At 36.7% G+C, this 22,363-nt stretch overlaps 1 protein-coding gene across 2 annotated transcripts in view; it reads left to right on the plus strand.

Annotated features, from left to right (window-relative positions):
* The window catches only part of PCDH11X (protocadherin 11 X-linked), a 508,267-nt gene that overhangs the window by 130,648 nt on the left and 355,256 nt on the right, over positions 1-22,363 (plus strand). The gene's annotated exons all lie outside the window — the stretch shown is intronic.

The raw sequence follows: 22,363 nt of genomic DNA on the forward strand, positions 1-22,363 counted from the left end.
CCCCTCCAGCCCTCTTCCTGGTAGGGCCTGAGAAACTGGAAAGCCCTTGACTTGGTACAAACATTGCTTAGCAACAACCAAAACCATCAGTGTGTTATCAGCACTGTTCTCACACCAAATCCAAACCACAGCACCAAAACACAGCACCGCACCTGCCACGAAGAAAATTAACTCTATCTTGGCCAAAACCAGGACAAGAGAATAGCTATTTTCCTGAGAGCCAGCATTAATATGTTAGAGTTGACTCGTCGTAAAATCAGAATGAAAGCGAAGATGCTTCAATTTGAAGTTGCCATCCTCTACTCTGATTCATTTTATTCTTCCCTTGAGATAGATAAGTTGCTAGAGAGCTAAATACCAAATGTCTTGCACTACAGTCCTCTATAACGGATGCCTCTCCCACTCTATGATACACAGCACTTAATTGCTTACTTAATCTCAGTGTATGTTGGTCCATTTTATCACCTAATTAGATTGTGTTTGAAACACCATTTGGTAGTAACAATCCAATCTGCTTTGCCATTTGGTTCTTCATTACTTTACTTCCAAGGGTTTGTATTTACTGGGGGGTGAGAAAAAGTTTTTGCCAAAAGGTATCTAACACATTAGCAATCTAGTATTTAAAAAAAAAAAAAACAAAACCAAACCACAAAACACACTGAGGAAAGCAGACAAATTGTTGGTAGATCAGCTCTAAACTCCAGCTGGGTTTCAACTGTACTGCATTTTTAGGTTGAGACAACTGACACATACATATTAAAGGCTGCAGGGGAAAATTGGCAGGTAGTGAAGACAAACCCCAAATGCATTTTCATTGTGTGTTATAATTCAGGGCTATTATATGCTTTTACCCATCCATATCTCCTTGCCCCTTTCAACTCTGTATGCGAGTATGCTGCTGGTGTCGCAAGGAATTGCTTTGTTCTTCTATATAGAAAGGCATGTCATTCCAAGCTTTCAGAACGGTAGATATTTTCAATATGTGATTGTCCCTGAAATAATGTTTGATAACTGAAGATGCCCTTTGATGAAAAGAAATTCCTTCAACCATTTGTTTTCCAAAACTGATTGCCTGTGGCATGGTTGTTTTCCCTGTGTCTGAATAAGAGAATACACATTATACTCAGAGCTTTAAATCAGGGAGACATCCTTGAATGAAGAGTAAAAGTTTGTCCTCACTTACATAGCAGCATTTTGGAGTATATGGTAATGTAAATTTAGCACCTCTAAAGTTATTTTCTTGTAGCTAGAAACTATGTAATGAGGCTTCATTTTCTCTGGAATGTAGCTAGACGAGGAACTGCTGTAGGCAGAGGACAAAGAAACCCCAATGCCCTTGTAGAGCAGTAGGCAGTGGAGGAGAAAGACATTCTTAGACGTCTACTGTACAATAATATTTATATTTATTCCATGGTAGCATGATACACAATTAGGCCAAAAACCTCAGAACCTTGGTAATGAACTTTCTATTCATTGAAGTGATTTTGTTAGCCAGCATTACTTACGCTTTGTATGAAGTAATGGCTCTTTTAATAACTCTGTTTCTCAGCCCCCACCCACCCCCAACACGCATTTGTCACCAGCTGTTTGGGTCTGAAAACTAGACTGATGAATACTAGTAAAAGGAAAATATAAAAGAAAGCTATAGCTGTTGCCTTTCAGGCATTGCAGGATAGAAGTTAAAAACTTCTGGTCTGACCTAGTGTGGCTTTTCTCATGTTTGTCTAGATCAGCATCTTCTTTCTAGAGAAGACAAAAAAGTGGGAAAGGTAGAAGTAATTCTTCTCAGCTTATGACAGTATGTGTCTTAGTTATTTCTTTGATACTTATAGCATTTAATGCATCTTTCACAAATTAGTACAGCTTTTTATGAACCCACAACATTCATAACATTCTGCATCAATGAATTCCCAAATTTAACTACATGGTGTAGATACAATAACTTGTTTTTTTACTCATTACTTAGTAGCTTCCCTTGATACCCCCCCCCCCCCAAATCCCCCCCAGTTCTTCTCTACTCTTATTCCAGTACAAAGATAGTGTAGTAAACAGGCAATCTTTGCTTTCTCTATGCCAGTCAGTTCAAAGGTTTTATGTAACACACCCCAAAGTCAACTCTTCTGACAGAAGAAGAGTTACTTGTTAGCTGTTCCTGGTACAGAAGGTGCCCTATGTCTTTGATTATTCTGTCTCTGGGTTTTTTGAAGCACCTTACACATTTTTTGATGAGTGGAACCAAGCTTGCACACAGTATTGAACTATCTGTTAGTGCTTTGGATGGTGTTTCGTGCTTAACTGCCAGAAAATTATAGCTGTAGACTGTGGTTGAGGAGTAAAGGTATCATTAATATTTAGATGGATAATACCTGACAACTAGATGAATCTGAGGTGAATGTTTGGTTGTCATTTCACATGTTTTTCAAGTATCTGACTTGAAATGAGAAATAGTTGGATTTCTTCTTGCTCCAAGCTATTTACATCTGAGATTTGGAATCAGAATGTCAATAGAACAATTAAGGATCATAATATCTCTTACATGCATTACATCAATGTCTTTAGTGTGGCATATTATAGCACTATCAAGAGCTCCGTAATACAGAAGAGGATGTAAGACTCATGAGAAATCAATAAGAGTAAATTACATATGTGCCTTTTTTAAACAGTCATACAATGACTTCCATAGGTATAGCAGTAGATAAATAACGACACTCTTTAAGAGAGTTTCTATAACATTTGGAGATGTTTGTTTCAATGCAGCCCATTTCTGTAGTCAGAATACATCTTTCTTATGGTCCAAGCAGGAATAATGACTAGTCATCTATGGTTCATGTTCTTTCTGTGCGTCTGCTGAATTTACTGTAACTGACCCTCTAGCTTTAAAACAGAGGAACAGAAAACTAACAGCAAAACCACCTAGAACAAAAAGCATTTGAAAGTCGGCAAACTGCAGCAGCTATTTTCCATGGACTACTGTGCAACAATCCTGCTGCAAACAGATTAAAACAGCAGGGCAGCAATTGTACTGACAGTACCAATATCTGTTGGTATTATTTTTCCCCAGGCGTGGATAGGAAGGGTTTGTGCAGTTTCATCTTCACTATCTACACATCTCCAAGATCAAAACATTTTTGATATCTTAGACAGGGTGAATATTAAGAAATTATTTTTTAAATAATAATAATCCAAATACCTGATTGCCAATATTCGTATTATTCCTAATATATTTTAGAAGGCTTCTATCGATGTTGTGGCTTCTAATCTGAAATCTTCCTGCATGGAATTGACACATATTAAGCTTTGCAAGGGTTACAGATAGAGGTCCTAGTTTACTACTAAATATAGTTGATCAATCAAGGGTAATGAAAACCAGTAATTGTTCTGAAGAAATTACCTCAAGTTTATAAAGATTATTTTTTTTTTTTTTTTGTAATCTGTGGTTAGATATCCATAACTAACTTACCTTGAACAGACCAGTATTAACCTCTCCCTTCATGGATGGACGGCCAAATGGATTTTCTATTTTTTCCATCTCTTCATTCTTTTGGGACCAGAAAGATGACTACTGGTGACAAGCCATTACTTTAAACAACTTGTGTATTTCAGAGAAAAAGGTGGAGATTCACATCTCTGCGCTATCCAAACAAGGAAATATGCACAATTCCATCTTTGTTCAGAGGTCAGCAAGACTAAGCAGGAAACAAATCAAGACTGCTTAAAACAGGATAGGCTGAACACTTCGAAATAGTGAAGCTTGAGTTTTGCAGTCTGTAATCCAGCCCTACCATTCTTACAGTTACCTAGCTGATAGTGACTAAGGTTGTGAGGGATTTTTTATATTTTTTGCAAGTCAACATCTGATAAAGTTTGTTTTTAGTTTGATGTGTTTAGCTATCTGTTTTTGAACTTTTTTCTTCTCAGTGATGCTTTCATGCAAATATATCTTTCCTTATTTATGCTGGAGGGGAAAATCCCAGTTACCTATGATCAAATTTTCATGTACACTATAAACAGGCTTACTATACTGAGATCTGAATGTACAGAGAGTGATCAATTGAAAGTACATCACATTGGTCGTCTGCAGAAGTCTCACAATAATCAGAGGTGGGGGGATATCTTTCTTCTGTATTTATTTTTAACCACTCTTCCTTCTCACAAACTGTTCAAACACACAGGCACAATTTTCTTCCTTCAGTTTGAAGGTTGCTGATTTTGCCAGAAGGCGTGTTAGCATTCATCCACCTTGAAGTGTTTTTACATCACCATAAAGATAAGTACAAGTTGTGTTTGTCTTCTGAAGAACCATGCTTTTGGGGTATTCTGTCACAGTCCTGATATAGATCTGAAAAATTGAATGAACATAAAATCCAAACAAATTCTTCTCTTATAATCAATATATATAGAATCAAATCACACTAGGCGCTAATGAGATGGGATGGAAACTGACAGTACACAAATCTTTGTACTTCTGTGATTTTGTGTGTGTGTGGTTATGCTCAACATTAATGAAAGAAGCTGAAAAACAAATGATACTTGCTTTTTATCCTAAAGTTTATGAAACATGCAAGAATGTTGCTTTGTGTCAACACTAGACACTTCCCCAAATAAGCCTACATATGGAGACTGGGAAAAAAAGATTTCTGCAAACATAAACAGCTGAAATTTGTACTTGTCTGAAAGAGCAAGAAATTTGGGAATAGGCAACCAAAGATGGATTTTTGCCATCCAGTTTGTGCACTGCAAATTACTTTTATCTTAATATTTCAACTCTTATGAATACTTGGGTGCTGCTTCCTATAAAAATCATACCTATCTTCTCCCTTCTTTCCCAGAACAAATAATTCTCTTGTTTAACTATCCAAAGGATGGGAACAGCTAACCACTACTCTAGTCTCCAGTGCAACTTCTCTCCTCCTAATTTGTTGCTAGCAATAAGGATGAAACAAGAGCGGGTGTTGGTTGAGCAGCCTGAGCTGAGGAAAAGAGAAGTGATGTTTGTGAGGCAGGATGAGCAGGGCATTGCTGTATGTGAGACTGCAGAGCTACTTTAAACTCTGCTTTATCTCCAGCAAGAGACCTCTCCAAATAGCTATGTACCTCTAGCAAACTCGCTACTTTGCAAACAAGGTAAAAGACATTTTAAAATTTCATGTATGTTCAGCATGAGAGGCTAGTCTAGGTTTTTATGGTAGTTAATATATTTATATACAAGTATATCAGAAACATACTTCCTATTATTTTACTTTTTTTTTTTTTTTTTTTTTTTTTGAAACAGTAGGAAAATTGTCTCAGTGTGCTGAAAGCCTGAAAGTTGGCATTTCACATGTTGCAGTGTGTGCTGTAATGTGAGTTTCCCATCACCTGGCTGCTGGTAAAAGTGAGATGTTGCTGTTTGTAGGTAGGGAGGGGAAGAGTTTTGTCTGAGAATTGTTAACTAAAAAAATCCAACCAACTGTGAATGGTAGTTTTACTACTGATTTAAACGTGAATATATTTATTATAGTGCAGATTAGTATAAGCTCTAAAATATAACCGTACTCATAATACACTGGTCTAAAGCCATAAACTTAATACATATTTATTGATTATTGATACTTTCTGCCACAAAGCAGATATTCCTAAGTGAACGTTTGCATTCTTCAGTGTCCAAATACATAATGTCGAATAAGTGTAATCACAAGAAGTAGTTGGCAGGTTGGCTCCGTTATTTGTGAATTGACATAAAGTCATCAAAATTCCTGCAAATGGCCTATTTATTTATAGAAATGTCAAGATCTTGCTAAAACCTTTAGTCAAGCAAAACTAGTATTTCAAATTATATTAATTAAAGTATATCAAGCTATATTAACCAGCATGATTCATTTTTGTGTAGAAAGCTTTAAATGTAAAAGAAGTGTATAGAAATCCTTTTCTGTTATCAGTGTTGCCTTTCTTGTTCTGCAGATGTCAACCATGCAAATAGCTAAACCCCAGAATTTTTAAAAAAGCCAATAAAATTAAGTTTAAATAGAGCTGAATATTGCTATATTTTATGGCTCATTAAATAGACTCTTACAGCAAACTTCATTGTTTCCTGCAGGTTTTTGAATGTAATGTCAGATACCAAGCTCAAAATAGAACAGGAGTTTTCTAAGCTTTGCTTTAAAATATGCAAAAAAGAGCATTTAACTGAATTTACTTCTAGGTATAGTAGCTCAAATCTGTTGCATCTTATTCAAAAACAATATAGCAAGGTTTTGAATATTGGGAAGAGTGTAACAACAGAAGTTATTCCTTGTGATGGATAAAGATTTTTTTTTAGCACTTTTGGTATGTAATGAGATAAGAAGTAAAAGTGCTGTTCACAATTTTTACTGATTTCTGCAATTACCTGTTTCTCAAAGTCTGAGCTGCACATCTCTGGGGTGGGTACCTTGACCCTCTTACCCATTATATAAGGTAAGGAAGTACCTCTGCATCCTTGCTGTGTTTTGTTAGGCCTTCCCTAGCATCTGCAGGATCTGACTGAGATACCATAGACATTCAGTTTAACCCTGTGTGAGCTTTTGTAATGTTATATAAGGCTCCACTTGGGTATATAGAAGTGGAATTGTTATCTTTCCCCTAATTAATGGTCACTGGGTGTTTTTTATGCCTTCTACTTGTGTTCATTAGCACAGCACCTTTGTGTCATTCTCCTGGGAGTGGAAAACTTCATGTTTTAAAAAGTTACACCGTTTACTAGGTGGTTGCCTATTGCCCATTCAGACTCTCAGTTGTTTTAAAATCGTTCAGATACATCTCACAACAGCCCACAGCTCTTTCTTCTAATATCATATAGTTTTAAAGGCCTTTGCTTTTTTTTTTTTTCCCTGTTTCCCCTTCTTCTCCTACCCTCTCCCAACAATAACTGAAACTCAAAAATATTTGATACATAAATCAGTGTTGATGTTCAAGTTTAAATATCTGCTGTTCTCTTTATACCACAGAAAGCATTCCTTGCCTTGCCCAATTTTCAGGCTACTGGGAGGTGTAGAACATCAACATGGTAGTCTCTAATTTTCTAGCCTTTTCTAGGGAGGAGGTTTTTTTGTCCCCAATGTTTTCTTCAAGAAGTTTTCAGCTGAGAACTTCTGTCCTCATTGTGACATAGAAACACATGCACCGTTTCAATGAAGAGTGGAGTGGGACTGAGGAGAGAGGAAGGCAGGTGTGGGGATGGGGAGGAGGTTGTGTATTTCTTTAGAATTACTGTTTTACTTAAATTTTTGTTAAGTACTTCATAGTGCTATGCTGCCTGAGGAAATACAAAACATTAACATTGGAATAACAGGTCTTACACTGGATCTACAGCAGATCTGTACCCATCTTGGTTGGTATTTGGTGTCCAGCTAGGATGACTTGGGGCATCTGTAACGGTGTTACAGACCGATGTTTAGGCAACCGTTTCCACTTTGTGTACTGGCAAATTTTCTCACTGACTTGGACTTACAGGCCCTATGCTGTAGTTAACATTGCTGCCAACTTCAGGTGCATTGTATTTCCACATGGAAATTTTCAAGCATAAACTCTTAATATTTGTTTTCTGAACAGAAGCACAAAAGGATTCTTCTTGTTAAAAAAAATAATAAAAAAAAATATAATCTGGTTCTGAGTTTTCAAGTATGTGTTTCTTAATGAGAGAATTTCACCTCTTAGCTTCTAAATTATCAGCTCTCTCATTATAACCTAAAGGAATATATGGCGGGTTTCTTTCCAGATGGGTTGTGGGGGCCTTTGGAGGGCTGGGGGTGTTTAGTGTTGATTAGAAAGTGGTTACTATTAGAAAAAGCTGTTTCATTGCCCGAGATTTAGTTTGATCTGGGGAGGAACTCTTTGGAAGCCTATGGGCATTTGCAAATGTTTCCACATGTCAAGGCAGTTTAAGTGGTAGAGCAGTTTTAAGCTGTGAAATGAGTGACTAAGTGCAGAGACCTGGTTTGTGTTCATCTTAGATAATGACGCATTGGCAATTTAAAAATCATTCTTCATTAGTTTCAACTGAATGCCAGCCAGACTGCATAGCTTAAGAAAAAAGGTTTTTTTTTAAAAAAAAAAAAAAGAAAGAAACCAGTATCAATAAACTAACCACAGGAGGCTCTTGCTTCATAGTGATGCTCAAAAATGTGTTAAAATGTTAGGAGAGTGTGGGAAGTTAAAGAAGAAACCTACTCTTGTCTGATCTGACACATAAATAAGTGGATTAATCTGATGTAAACAAATGGATTAATCTGAGTTATAATGGTTTGCAGTCATCAATATGCTTTTGTAATAAACTGGTACTTGTAGGAAGGGGAGAAAAAAACCCTCTACCTGCCCTTCACTGAATCTTATCATAAAAGAAAACATTAAAGGAACAGCAGGACAAGATGTATATTTCAAGCAAACCAGAAGAGGCTTGCTTTTCTGTTTGATTTTGCACTTGGGGACTTTTACTTCATCTCTCCCTTCAAAGGTAGCAGAGAATTCATTTACTGTAGCCTGAGGTTATGATAGCAAAACAAAGGCTTGCAACTTAACATTCTTCAGAAAAAACAAAATAATTCAATTATACTAACTCACTTGGTTGTTCTTGGACACTTGTGAAGTTGGGAAGGACACATAACTTCTGTATTTAAAGGAAGTAGTCTGTAAACTGCAAAGAAAAGTCAGGGAAAAGTAAAGGAGGAAGACTGAAGGGGAGCACTTGGACTGAAAAAGGTCACTCAGCTTTTATTTACTTTTTCCCCAGGTGAAGAGGGTTTTAACATGGAAGACCACGGAGTCAGACCAGGAGGACTTGTTAGTTCTAAGGATAATGAATGTAGTCTAGAAGACAAAGCGTTCGTTAAAATGAGGTAGCTGAATATTTTATACGGGGTGGCCATGTGATCATGAGGACTTTGTCCTAATGTTAACACAGCTGTTTCTTCTCTAAAGCAAGTTACCTATCCTGAAGTGAGTAATTTCTCTTCAAGACTTGATGCATTATCCTTTTAAGTGAGATTTTCTGCTGTTCTGAGATTTCATTTGCTGAATTTTGGAAGTGAACAGATGTTAGACAAGCTTTTATTATTTCTGGGATATTCTGGTTCGTTGTAGTGGAGATACTTAAGATCTTAATATCGTTGAATGTGTTAAGTCCCATCGTATTCCTGAACATGGTGTCTCAAGCTTTTTGACCTACACAATATCATGAGCTTGTAAACTATTTTGGGAGATATTTTTTTTTAATATATAGAAATCTGGTAGATCTTTATGAAAAACAAAAACCGCTAGTGGATTAAGTAGTAACCCAGGTTTGTACTGCTCTGGGTTAAATCCCATTGATGTACCTTTAACCTGTAAAGCAGTCTGCCTGTTACTAGGGAGTGTGTCAAACCAATTACTATAGGTAATCATACGTAGTCTAAGTTGAGCTGCATAAAGAATGTGATTTTCGTATCACAAGTCAAGGCCTAATGGGGACTCTTTTTGTAGGCTGGATGAATTTGTGCTCTAGTAGTCAGTCAGTGCAGTTTGTACAACAGCTTGTCCTTTCAGAGTTACTTTGCATCAGAGACATCTTGTCTTCTGCTCTCTCCCGTATCTCTGTGACCTGCACTATACTTCACTGCCAAGGCCTCTCTAGCCAAAATTAACTGCAGCCATTTCTGCCATCTGCTTCTAGTCAGCATCCCATTGTAAAATGTTTTAAAATACAAATCATTCAATATACAAAAGTAAAGGAAAAATTTACAAAAATACAAAAATTATTTTCTTGGCAGCCCAGTCTGATCAACCTGACTTAGGTTTTATGATCTGCCATTGTAACTTTAAAAAAGTCAATAAATGGAAACCTGAATCCTAAATAGGCAATATACATCACAGGTCTATGCAAATATATTACAAGTTACTTATATTTGTCCTCATGGGTTTTGCAGTCACAGGGAAAGTGTGTTGGCAGCCCTCTGCACGGTGTGCCACCCACTCCTCGTGGTGGTTGCTTCACTGAAAAGGGAAGAAAGCTTATGTAGGCCTGGGCTTAAGTGTGAACACTGAAGCTAGGATTTCTGTGTGTATAGTGTGCTCCTTACAATGCTTGTGCAAGTGAACAATTCCTTCTGCCTTCTTTGACCAACCCTCCTGATCTCACTGGAGTTCTGCACTGCTACACTACTTGCAAGTGTCACCTTTGTAGAAGTAAGCTTACTTATCCTTTGAAAGGTGAGGTTTTAAGCTCTAGCTCCCTTCAGATGCTGTGCTCTGCTGCTTTGACTTCAAAGGAGAAGGAATGTCAACTGATCTTTGACTCACCTTCCTGTCTTCCTTACTTTTCAGGCTAACAATTTGAGCAGGTTTAAGATAAGGCATTCCTTAATGCTTACATAAAACCAAATGCCAATGGAAAAAAAAAATGTTTTCCACTTTTCACCATAGTATTTCATTTGGTCTTTCATACTCCGTCACCCTGGTGATACAACTTACTCTTTTCAAAGCAAAACCAGATATAAGTACTCCTGGTTTCCCCTTCTTTGTATCCAGCAGTTCCCATGGTGCTGAAAATCAGTATTTAATCTCCCCAGTTAAAAACAGATTTGAGTTCAGTGAACAAGATGAAATCAAATTATTTACTTCTGGGACAGGTGAGTACATCTCACCCTAATTTTCTGTTGATTCAATTCCCTTCCAAATCCTCATTAGTAATCCTGCTTTTACAAACTTATTTAGCTTCATTTTTGGAGATGAGAATTGCACATGGTGAGATTTTTGTAAAAGTACTTAATCTGGAAATAAAGTGAAGAGGATTTAAAACTTTGATGGGAAAAAACAGAGGAAAAAGGAATCTTAAAGTGACTCAGGAAATTCAAAAGACAGCTCAAACCCATTATATGTAGTATGTTAGTGCTTGTTTGTATTGTCTTTTTCTTCTGTACAGAGTTGCAGGCACAAAATCTCAGAAGTTCCTGTATCGACATCATATTCTGTGCTAGCAGGGACCATATGCATTTGCAGGCAGTTGTTTCTAACATGAGAATCCATTAATGGTGGATTTAACATTTCTTAATCCAAAGATTAAAGATTGTTGTTCCTTTCTACTTTTGAACACCTTTCTTGAGGTCCAAAATGTGTATTTTCATTTTTATTAGTGGTTTAATATTTTTAATATGTTAAACTTCAATAAAGGAAAGGTTGCAAAAATGTGAATTGAAACATTTCAAACAGGTAGATGAAAGAAGTACATAGTGGAAAATGCCTCTGCCAGATTTCCTTCGGTTGAAGGGCTGTTACAAATAACACCTATCCCTTTGTTGGCAAATGGAAGAACCGGAGGCATGACTGAACAGCTGCAAGTGCTAAAACAGAGAGTAGGCACAGTGCTGGTTTTATGGCAATAAAAAAAGGAATTTAATTTTGTCCCACCTTAGTGGAAGAAATTTTGGAGAGAGAGAAATATATGCTTGTCTGTAAAATCTTAACAATTGCTGGATATTATTTTTGGAAAGAAAATTTAGGAGACCTCCTTTAAAAAGGCTGTGAGACATGAATATATTATGTAAATAAATGGATAGCCTTAAGGAGATCGTTCATTACATCTACACAAGCAACTTTGTAGGTATGTGGCAGCTGGAAAAATGCATCTTTTTCACATTTTATTTAAAGACCCAACCAGAGGGAGGGATATGGACCACGGTTAAAGGATTGCAATGCTATGTGTATCACTTACTTGTTTCTTAAAGGAAGTATTCTGTTTAAAGAGAAAATTGAGAGAAAAATGGCCTTATGTTTGCTTTTGACTTCATGTTAATTTATAGGCTTCTTTTATAAGCTACTAAGAAGAAAAAAAATTATACAGGAATCTTTTCATGGGAGGATTGCCACTATGAGTTACATGTTTCTTCTGTCCTCACAGCATCCCAGTTGTTCCAAAATGACCTTTGTCATGGAGTCTAGTTTCCTTCTCTGAAAGTCTGCATCTGTAAGTAGCTGTAGCACTGCAACCTGAAATGTAATGTGAACAACTAGAAATTACTCAAGGTGGTTTTTAGTTTTCAGTGAACAATCATGCCATCTAGAAAACTCTTACTCACATATCTTCTGATGCTGTGGTTCCCTTAGAAGGCAGCAAGTCCTGAACAAAGGTAGGTAGCCAGCTGTGCACTCCGTTAGCTGTTGCCCTCAGTTCTGTGTCATCTGCAAACTTGCTGAAGGTGCATTCCATCCCTTCATTGGGGCTGTTGATGAAGATGTCAAATGTTGTTAGCCCCAGAATTAACCACTGAGTAACACCACATGTAACTGGCTGCCAGTTATAGTTTAAATCATTGGCCAAGCTTTTGAGCCCATTAGTACAGGCATTTTTTTCTTCACTTTGTGCTCTTCTCGTCCAATCCATATCAGCTCAGTTTACAAGTACAATATGGCAGACTCTCAAAGACTTTCCTAAAAGATACATGGTATGCACTGTTCATCAGTATCTACAAAGCCATCCATTTCAGCGTAAAAGGCTTGATCGGGTTGGTCAAGTATGGTGTGCCCAGTGTTAGTTCCATGGTGGCTCTTCTTGTGTTTTCTGTGTTTAGATGTGACTTCTCTCTAGACTTGCTCCATAATTGCCACTGAGGTTGAAGTGAGGCTAACTATCCTGAATTCTTTCTTACCGTTTTGAAGAGCATAGTATTTGCCTGTTCCTAGTGACACCTAGTGATTCATTGGGCCTCCTTCAGTCCTCACAGCCTTTGAAGTGACAGAAAGTGTCTTCATGATGACATTTTTCAGCTGCTTGCACACCCTTAGATGCTGCCCATCTGATCATGTACCTGGATTTGTATGTGTACTTGTCCAAGGAGTCCATAACTTGATTCTCCTCTATTGTGAGTAAGTTTTCTTGCCTACATAAACTTTAGGACTAGACACAGGTCTGTACAATGACTGAGAGAAGACTTTACTGGTGATGACTGAGGCAAAGAGCACCAAACATCTCAGGTGAGAGTACCAGTAAGAGTACCCCAACGCAGTAATACAGTTAAAATACTACTAACGATTTTAAGAAGATGGAAACTGAGATGAGTAAAAAAGGTTAATAGAAGATATGATGAAACAAGAACACTTCTGGTTTTCAGCAAAAGTTTTAAAAAGCAAACACATGCCATAGTGGCTTGTACTGTCCTGCTGAACTGTAATAGCACTGAACCCACTGAGATCCTGCATCCACTTTAATTAGGTGTGGGAATAAATACCTTGTTGAGTCAGAACACTGTTAACAGTTAAGATTTATGTACTAAAGCCTCATTCAGTAGCTGCTGCTTATTTCTCTGAAAATACAACTGAACTTTTAATGCAAGTATTATCTTGTCTCTCATAAGATTTATCCTTTCTGTGATTTACTAAAGTTTTGAATTAGCCTACAGTCAGGTACATGCTTTATATGCCTCTGCAAATAAAAATATTATAAAGTGGAGCTAAGTTTAGAAATAATTTTTCTTTGAGTTATCTGGACATGTATTTGAAATTACAGTTGCTGTTGCTTTTACGCTGTCAAGCTGATGAATGTAAACTGATGTTGCCGCTGGAAAGGGAAGGGATACCTTGCAGTATAGGATATGTAATTCACTGTTTGAGTTCTGCACATTCATTGAAGGTAATGAGTATCCCAACCATGCAGCCCTGTCAATTGCAATGATAATGAATCAGGAGAGCTGAGTTTTCCATAGATCTGAATGTATTACTGTGAAAACAGCTTTAATGACTTCCTGACAAAATTTACAATGAAAACATAGTTCAGCTAATTAGTTTTGTTTATATCCCTTTGACAAGAGGGCTATGGCATGTGTTTGTAATTCCCCTTGGAGTGCAGCGTTAGGTTTTAATATGTACACTTTATTTTCCAGCATGTAAATTATACAGTAAGAATGAGCTTTCTGCTTGAGTCCATTCTTTCTCTGCTGCTTGTATCAACTGTATTAAAAAGGCACAGAGGAAATACAATTTCTTAGAAAACTGTATTATTTTCCCCAGAAAACTTGTCTTTAGTATCTGGACATTTCCCTATTTCTTTATCCTTTACATGTTTCCCTTCCTTCTTTAGATTAATCAATTTAAATAAAACAGGTTTTCCTGTAAGATCACGTGTCTTGCCTTTTGTACAGAGGAATACCTACAAATGGAGAAGAGAAGTAAATGCTTTTCCTTTATTGTGTATTGAATTTAGAAATGAAAGTTCATAATGGAAACAATAATAAAACTTCATGCAAAGCAGTATTGAAACGTCAGTGCTATAAGTGAGCAGACTAGCAATCATTCTTCTTTAAGAATTACCACTACACTCTTCACAGAAGTTGCAGTGGTTTGGAAACATTTAGTGATTCTCTAATAATATTAGAAGTATGTTAATATTTCATTGTTTTTTTACTAAGGTTTCCTGCTAATCATTTCTAGAATTGACCATTAAAAATTCAGGGACTGGATCAGCTCCAATTGTTTTGGAAGTCTGCAGTTGTATCTTTTAGTTCTTGTTGCTGAAAATGAAAACACATTGGCATAGTTGGAAAAAAACCATGGACTAGTTTTCAATTCCTTTTTTTATTATTTTTCTTTATTCATGTAATTTATTTATGATTGCATATTATCAGTAATACGGAAGCATTCAGAAGCTCTGAATAAGTGTTTAATTATATCAGACACTATAGACGTGGAAAGCAAGCAGAGGAAAGGCTATTCTCCAGCTAACTTATAATCTTACAAGTTAAGCTAACTATAATCTTACAAGATAAAGATATGGTGGGAAAAAGGCAGCTGCTTTGTCATCAGTCCACAGAGCAGGCTCTAACACAGACTGAGTCTGTTCTCATTTTCTGTCCCCCTCTCTCCCTCATTGTCTCTCTCATTCAAAAAAAACTTGAACACATACACAAACAGCTTCATGTAACAGTAGAATTTCTTCCTGGGTGCTAAAATTGGATTGATTACTATTAACCTAAGGTGTGTTACAGAATGCATACAAGTAATGACCAAATTTTTCAGCCCAACGGAGCTATCCATCATTTTACCAAGTCAAGTTGTTAGTGACTGAGGGCAGTGTTCACACCCTGATTGTGGGAGTGTTCCTGCCTGTAGAATGAGCAATGTATAGTGTAATAAGATCTCTAGGACTATGGCCATTTTTTGCTATTCTTTGCTAAGGTTTTTGCTTGATAAATTGCATGGAATTATAAAATAGTATATATAAAATGGTTATGGGACACTGGTTTATCTTCTGGGCATAGGTGGGAGTATGTCCCAAGGAAACATGTCCGGTTCCATTCTTTGTGAAATATGGTGCCTAAAACTTTTGTTAAGTCAGAATCTTGGTGCTGATTTTTTAGTAGCAATCTGAAAAATGTTGAACAGTACTCTATGAAAAGTGAGGTGTGGCATAATTGAAAACGTTTGGGCTTTATTCAAGACATCAAAACAGGGTATACAGGAGGAGTAATTTAGGCAATAGAATCTATTGGAATAGAAAAAGGAAGTTATTCATGTCAGTATATTAGAAATATACCTTACTCAGTATCATTTATGGGAAAGCTATATAGAGAGAATTTTCTTCTATATCTTTGATATTTTATTCCTAACAATATGTTACTGAGTATTATTTCTTTAGAAGAGAGTATGTTAACTCTGTACAGATGGTAGATTTTTTGATGTATTTTAATACAGGACTGTATAATTATGACTACAGATATTTTTTTGTTGTCTTTTTTACTGTTATTTTTCCTTAAAACCTACAAGGCAATTTACTTTACTTTTCTTTTTAATACAAACACACACTTCCTAATTATAGTAATCAGTTCACATGCAGTAATCGCATTAGCTGTGGTAATTATTATATGCATCACCTGGACCTCTATTTGGGTTGATAGACAAAATCAATAATTCTCAAGTAGGCAGAAGTGTGAGGCTGATTATGTGTTGAAGTGATCAGAGATCAGATTGCATTTTATTGAATGAATTGGTTAGAGATTTTAGTAATTAATGTTCTTCATTAAAATACAAAGAACTAAACAAGTGCATTTGCTATACCCTTGCTGATAAATGGTCATGCACCCTGAATGCCATGATTTGAAATGGAAAAAAAGAGTGGCAGCAGTGACACCCAGGTTCGAAACGTGAGGATGCAAGTTTAGAAAAAAAATATTTCCATCTTTCTGTTGCTCACCTATTCTTTCCTGAAAATATAAATTCACAAAAAAGTCATTAAGTCTTGGTTTTGGTATTGTCTTCTCTGTCAGATAAGCAGTCTTGTATGATTTTCCCCCCCCAGAATATTAGAACAGGAATTTTTTTTTTTGCAACACTGCTGATTACTCATCTATTCAGCAGAGTAATACACAGCTGAAGTAAAAATTACAATCTCGCAGTCTCCTTTATGTTTAATGCTTCAGGATAAAACATTTCATGATTAATGACTAATCATACTAGTAGACAAGAGATTAAGTGTTATTGTACATACAATACATAGTAAAATAATTGTTAGCACTTATAGGTAAAGAAAACTTAAATTTTACTCAGAACAATAATCTTGAATGGGATTATATAGTTTTGTGCACCAGTTTTCAGGCTTGTCTTACTTAACCACTGAAGTTTTTCAACAGCAACAAAAAAATCTGCAGACCATATCATAGAGTATTCCCACAGTGGGTTTTATTTGATCTTGTGATACATAAAACCAAGACTTCGCTAAATTTAAAGTTCAGTTAATAGTTTTATTTTCCTGGATTTCTGATATCTGCAAACTACTGGGCTGTAGGAAAACATTTTTCTGGTGTGGCACACCTGGTATTTGGATTCTTCAGGCTTTGTCTTTTAACATGGCATTACTTAGATGAATTTGGATCTTTGTCAGTTGTGAATCACCATACACCATGCTGGGTGTATGGGTGTAATTTCTTGTTTTGAGATCGATTAGCAAAGCTGGTGATTGGCACTATCAACTTGATAAATATATGTAGTATCCGACAGTATTAAAATTAACCTTGATATTTGGAATATTTTAGGTAGCCTTAGCACATAATTTAATACGTGTAAGCATTTTGTTATTTGTGATATATAGAATTTTAGTACATACTGAAAGAAATCTTAGTGCTGTACAAAACTATAACCAAAGGCTTAACGAGCTACAGTGCAGGACTACAGTGAAGTACTGTGTTCTTTTGTGCAGTACCTCAGCAGAAGGTATGAGATGGGACATGACTAAATCCCTTTTCCATGTCCATTTACTGTAGGTAAAATGGGTTGTTCTATATAGTGATGGAATAATATCTTAAAGTACTATAAAGTAGGTTATTTTTTAATGAAATTATGGTTGCAAATGTGAGCTGGCTAAGCAGCAGTGATTCCTGGCTTTGCTCCCCCTTGTCACTGGACACAGCAGAAAGGGTCATCATCTCAGTATAAACTTGTTTACAATTCCTGGCTTTACAATATACATAAATCAGATCTATCTGATACGTTAGACTGTCCTGAAGCCTAAAGAGTTAAAGCATCCTGAAAGTATTGTGTTGTGTCAGTTTATCTCAAAATGTGTCCAGAAAATATTTACTAAAATTGCAAATGTGATTAATAAACACTCTGTATACAAATGGTGAAAGAAGGACATTCTGTCAGTGGTATTCTGTTTCTCTTTGCCCACATTGTATGGGAAAATAACAGCCTATGCAAGGTTCATCTCAGCTCTGTCTTGGAGAAAGTAGGGAAGTAAAGAAAACAGGACTTGCCCTGATGACACAAGAACAGAAGCGGGGAAAAAAGTGAACACTAGCATTAATTATGGCACACATTAAATAATACATCTTTGAATTGTCAGCTGTATATGTGCTAGACAGTTCAGAGAAGTGTGAGCAAAAAACCCAACGAAACATACAGTTCTGTCATCACTGTAATAAAAGCAGGAGCAGTTATAGCAGAGCATTGCTCAGGGTCTAGCTCTGCATCCCTGAAACAAAGCTGCTGTGGTCAGTGGAGACACCTTGTATGGGTCTTCAAACACTCAAATTATGTCCATGGCCAAAGAGAATCAGATCCAGCTGTAGAGTGAAAAAGCATCCCAAAATACAGGGTTAGAATGAAAGAGAAAATGATAGGCAGTCTGTTCTGTGCATCAAGGTGCATTATTTCTGCAGAAGTAACATTGCAGGAATTTACACTTACTCCCCTCAGCAAGGATAGACTACATGAAATGCTGCTCTACACATTACAAATCATTCTACGACAGCACTAACTTAAGAAATGGTGCTGCCTGAGGCGCTTGTTACTGCTTTTACGGTAGACTCAAAAAGGGTAGCAGAACAAGAAGTTGCAGGCAAGTAGAAAGAATGACCAGAGGCATGGAGCTGTTTCTGTTTGAGGGGCAACTGCATGAAGCAGAATTCTTCCAACTGAAGGAAGGGCACCTGGATAGAGATGTGGTGTGACAGAACTCTGTAAACCCCTGTCTGCAATGGAAAAAAGGGGCCAGAGAGCAACTAATGACTGCTTTCCAAAACAAGAACTGGAAGGCATCAAGTTAAGCTAGCATCTGGAAAGATCATAGTAAATAAAAATTTCCAGTTATTGTTAGGTTCTGGAATTCCTTTACCACCCAGCAGTGTTGACATGTTTTATATGAATTGAAGTGATAAAAAATCCACTGGGAACTTTAATACAAAATAGTGTCACTTGTTCAGGAGGCAGCTGAGCCAGAAGCTGAGGCAAAAATCTAGGGCATGTGTTGTGGGGTCTGTCCCCTGCTGGTCTCTTTTAGGGACATGATACAAAAGTAAGGAAGACAGAGCTGTTCTTTAACATGTAGTTTTTAAAAGCTTAAGTATATTTTGAAGTAGTAAAGAAAACTGGATTTTAGATTGCAAGGTTTAGGGATTGGTAGTTGAATGAAGTGCCTTTTCACAAGTCTAGCGCACAGCCACTAGATCACTGAACCACGGCAGCTTTTGGGGCTGCATCTGAGCTAGGTGCTGGTAAAATTCAGGAGCTGGGAGCAGAATCATAGGGCAGGAAGTTTCTAAAACAGATTGCACAGCAAAGAAAATATTATGTAAATACACGTATAATTTTTTCTGTGATGTATCTCACAAATAATATTCCATAAAGGTTTTTGAAGGACATACCACATTACCTGTAATACTTCAGTAAGCTGGACTGTATTACAAAAATTACATTGCAGTATATTGCAGGAGAACTTCTTTACCTTTTTTTGGCATGTGGTAGGAATACTGAAGGGAAATAAAAAATAAATAAAAATAAGATGAAGACCTTTAAGAACATTAATGGAAGTCTTTCTAGGGCCTTAACTTTTATACAAACAGATTGTGTCAGCAGGTGACAAGTGGTGCTACTAAAGAGGCTGCCGTTCTTTCAGGGATGGGATTTAACCCCTTTGGGACTTGATTTTTTAAACAGACGAAGATATTTTTTGGTGGTCACACAGCATCTTTGAGAAAGGATAGGTCAGGGAATCTAATATACAACTCTGTAAGTTTTAAGTTTTCACCAAATGAGCGTAGAGAGATCTTACATAGACATGATGAGACTCAGCTTGTTTTTCATGAAAGGAATATGGCATCCTTGGTCACGGGGTGACACAGGGGACAGCTGGTTCCAGCACTGTAGCTGCACCATCCCTCAAAGGGTACTTCTGTATTTGATCAAAGATGCAGTTACTCCCAGGTTGGCTGCTGCTGTCCTTGCTTTCCTGTGTGCAGTTCTATTTGCAATGTTTTTAGTTTCCTTCTAATTTTTACCTTCTTCCTCAACCACTGAAGCTGGGGAAGGTTACAAAAGCAAGGAAAGAGAAAGTTTAATTTGTGCAGTCCTTTAAAAAAAAAAAAAAATTTTTTTTAAATTTTCCTTGGAAAGTCATTGCACAGGTTATCAATTGAATGCAAGTTCACAAGAGAAATTATGGTTTGCTATAAACTGGAGTAAGCAATGGAAGAGTTTTTCCTTTCCTGCTACAAACACTTTATTCTCCCTGGCATATGTGTATGTAATACCAGTTTAACACTGTGGTACTTTTAGAGCTCCCAACAGTATGTAAGTGTAATCCATATCAATATAAAATAGATGAATGATTACCATACTTCACGTCTGTAATTTTTTAACATTGTTTTCATTCTGTTTACTGTCCCTGAAATTATCATAAAGGATTACTGTAACAGCAAATTCAGTACAGATCTTTTGTTTGTCCAATTCTGTTTCTCATTTTGTATTTCTTGCTTGAAAGAAAATGAGTTCTCCTATTTACCAGAAGCAGAGGAGTTCTTTGAATTCACTTAACAAGTATTCGCTTTTGTCATTCCCTATTGGAAAAGCTTTTGAGGACACTGTCTTTAGCCTTTTAAAGCTGAAATATGAAGTACTCTCAGAAAGCTACTTACTCTGAATTTTACAGGACAAACTGCTAAGGGTTGTCTTTTTTTCACATGTTTTTGTCTGTAAGTAGCAGTTTCAGGAAGACATTTGTGAATCTCAAAAATGTTCTTGCTCTAAATGTTAGTGCTACATTTGGACACTTTGCAGTAGTTCTAGCCACACAGTTCATGGAGTGCACCAGACTTCAAAGTACCTTTAAAGATTGTAACAATTGTCCCTAATGCTGCACGCAGGCTGCTCACAGCGAGTTCGGTTATGCTGGGAAACACTGAGTGAAGAAGGAATTGTGATGTAGCAGGTTTGGTGCCTGGGTATACATAGTAGCTATTTCTGGAACTAGTGATTAAAACGTGTCTCATTGATGCAAAAATCTCTAAGGGAACAGGGAACAGAGAAATTACACTGATACACAGGGACTGATAAATTACTTCGAAACTTGGACAGGTAAGATTCAGCACCCTAGCTGCTGTAGAGAAGTCCAGGTAATTTTTAAATAGAAATATGTGTTATATATATGTAATCTATGCTTTTGGATATTTTCATTATCAATATCTATTTCTATCTATGAATCTATTATCTGCTGTCACCAGAATTATGTATTGCAACCTAAGTCTTAGGCACCATTTATAAAAACCTGTCCCTGTGCTGGATTATTTGCACTCCGTGGCAAGACGCTTTTGAGAGAACTTTGATCACTGTCCTTTAGCAGCGTTCCTGGACTGTGCACCTCTTCTTGGGATGCAACACTTTGGTGTAGCCACCTTATGCTCACAGTTCTCTCTCTTAGCATCTCACCGATGATGTCTCATAAATATATGTGATCTCCTATAAATAAATGTTCGGCTGGTAGGTAGTACATGTTTAAAAAAAATATTCCTTGTCAGCTGGAATTCTTGTTCTTCAGACTACTTGTAGATCTTTGTTAATGATATCAGTAAAATTCAATAAACCAGGTAAACCAGGAATTATGACCCTGTGGGTCATCTTCTGTCATCCTTAGTTGGAATTTCAGCTCCTCTGTGAAGTCACCTTTCTCAGCATTTCAGTCACAGTATACAGTATATCTGTTCTCCAGCCTCTTCTTCAATAGCATAGTCTTTAGCATAGGATGATCACTGTCCCTGTCCCACGCTTGCTGAAAGAGTTTGTCCTCTTAACTGTCATTTCTGATTTTTTTTTTTTTTTTTTTTTTTTTTTTTTTGGTATGCACTCTGTGATCAAACCCTTTCCTGGGGCCCAGCACAGTTTAATGCTAGAGGCTTTGATACTTTCCTGTGACAACTTCTTTACAATTAATTATGTAGAAGAAAATGGAGTTTTTTTAAGCATTTGAAGGATAGGTCTAATGTCAAGCTGTCCTGCTATGTACTGCTGCATTCCTAATAGGCCCTGCTGCAAAACATCTGATATATGCCGGTGGTAATTTTAGAAAACATCGTGCTTATTCATTTTTGTTTTGTGTGTTATATCTATAAATCCTTAACCTAGAGTTATGTCCTTTGAAAGAACATTTAAATGAAGATGTTCTGCAGCAAGAAAGGAGAATAATACAAAGAACAAAACAAAAATAATAAATCCAGATCTGATAGTGGATTTTGGGAAAGAAATAGGTAAACATTTTGGCAAAACTTGCAGGCTTTACTAAGTCATTCAATTGCTAGTTTTGGCTGCATTTTGAAGAAGTTAGGCAATAGTACTTTTGCATATGATGTGAAGGAGATGCAAGGGCCAAGGTACGGGTTTTTGACACTCTTCTAGGTACACCCTTATAGGTGTGCTGTGCTTCCAGATTTCCCAGGAGTGGTATTTTTTAGCCACATGGAAGAGATGTGATGGAAGTAATACGAAAGCTTAGTAGAAAAATAATGACCTTTTCAGATCATTAAGTGAAAGAAATTATTTGAACCATTCCAGACATTTCAGTTTGCAGTTTTACAGAGTCCTTGATAATCAACAATAATAAATGATTTAAACAGAACCA

Source organism: Falco biarmicus, chromosome 14 (assembly GCF_023638135.1).
Source record: "Falco biarmicus isolate bFalBia1 chromosome 14, bFalBia1.pri, whole genome shotgun sequence".
Taxonomy (NCBI): domain Eukaryota; kingdom Metazoa; phylum Chordata; class Aves; order Falconiformes; family Falconidae; genus Falco; species Falco biarmicus.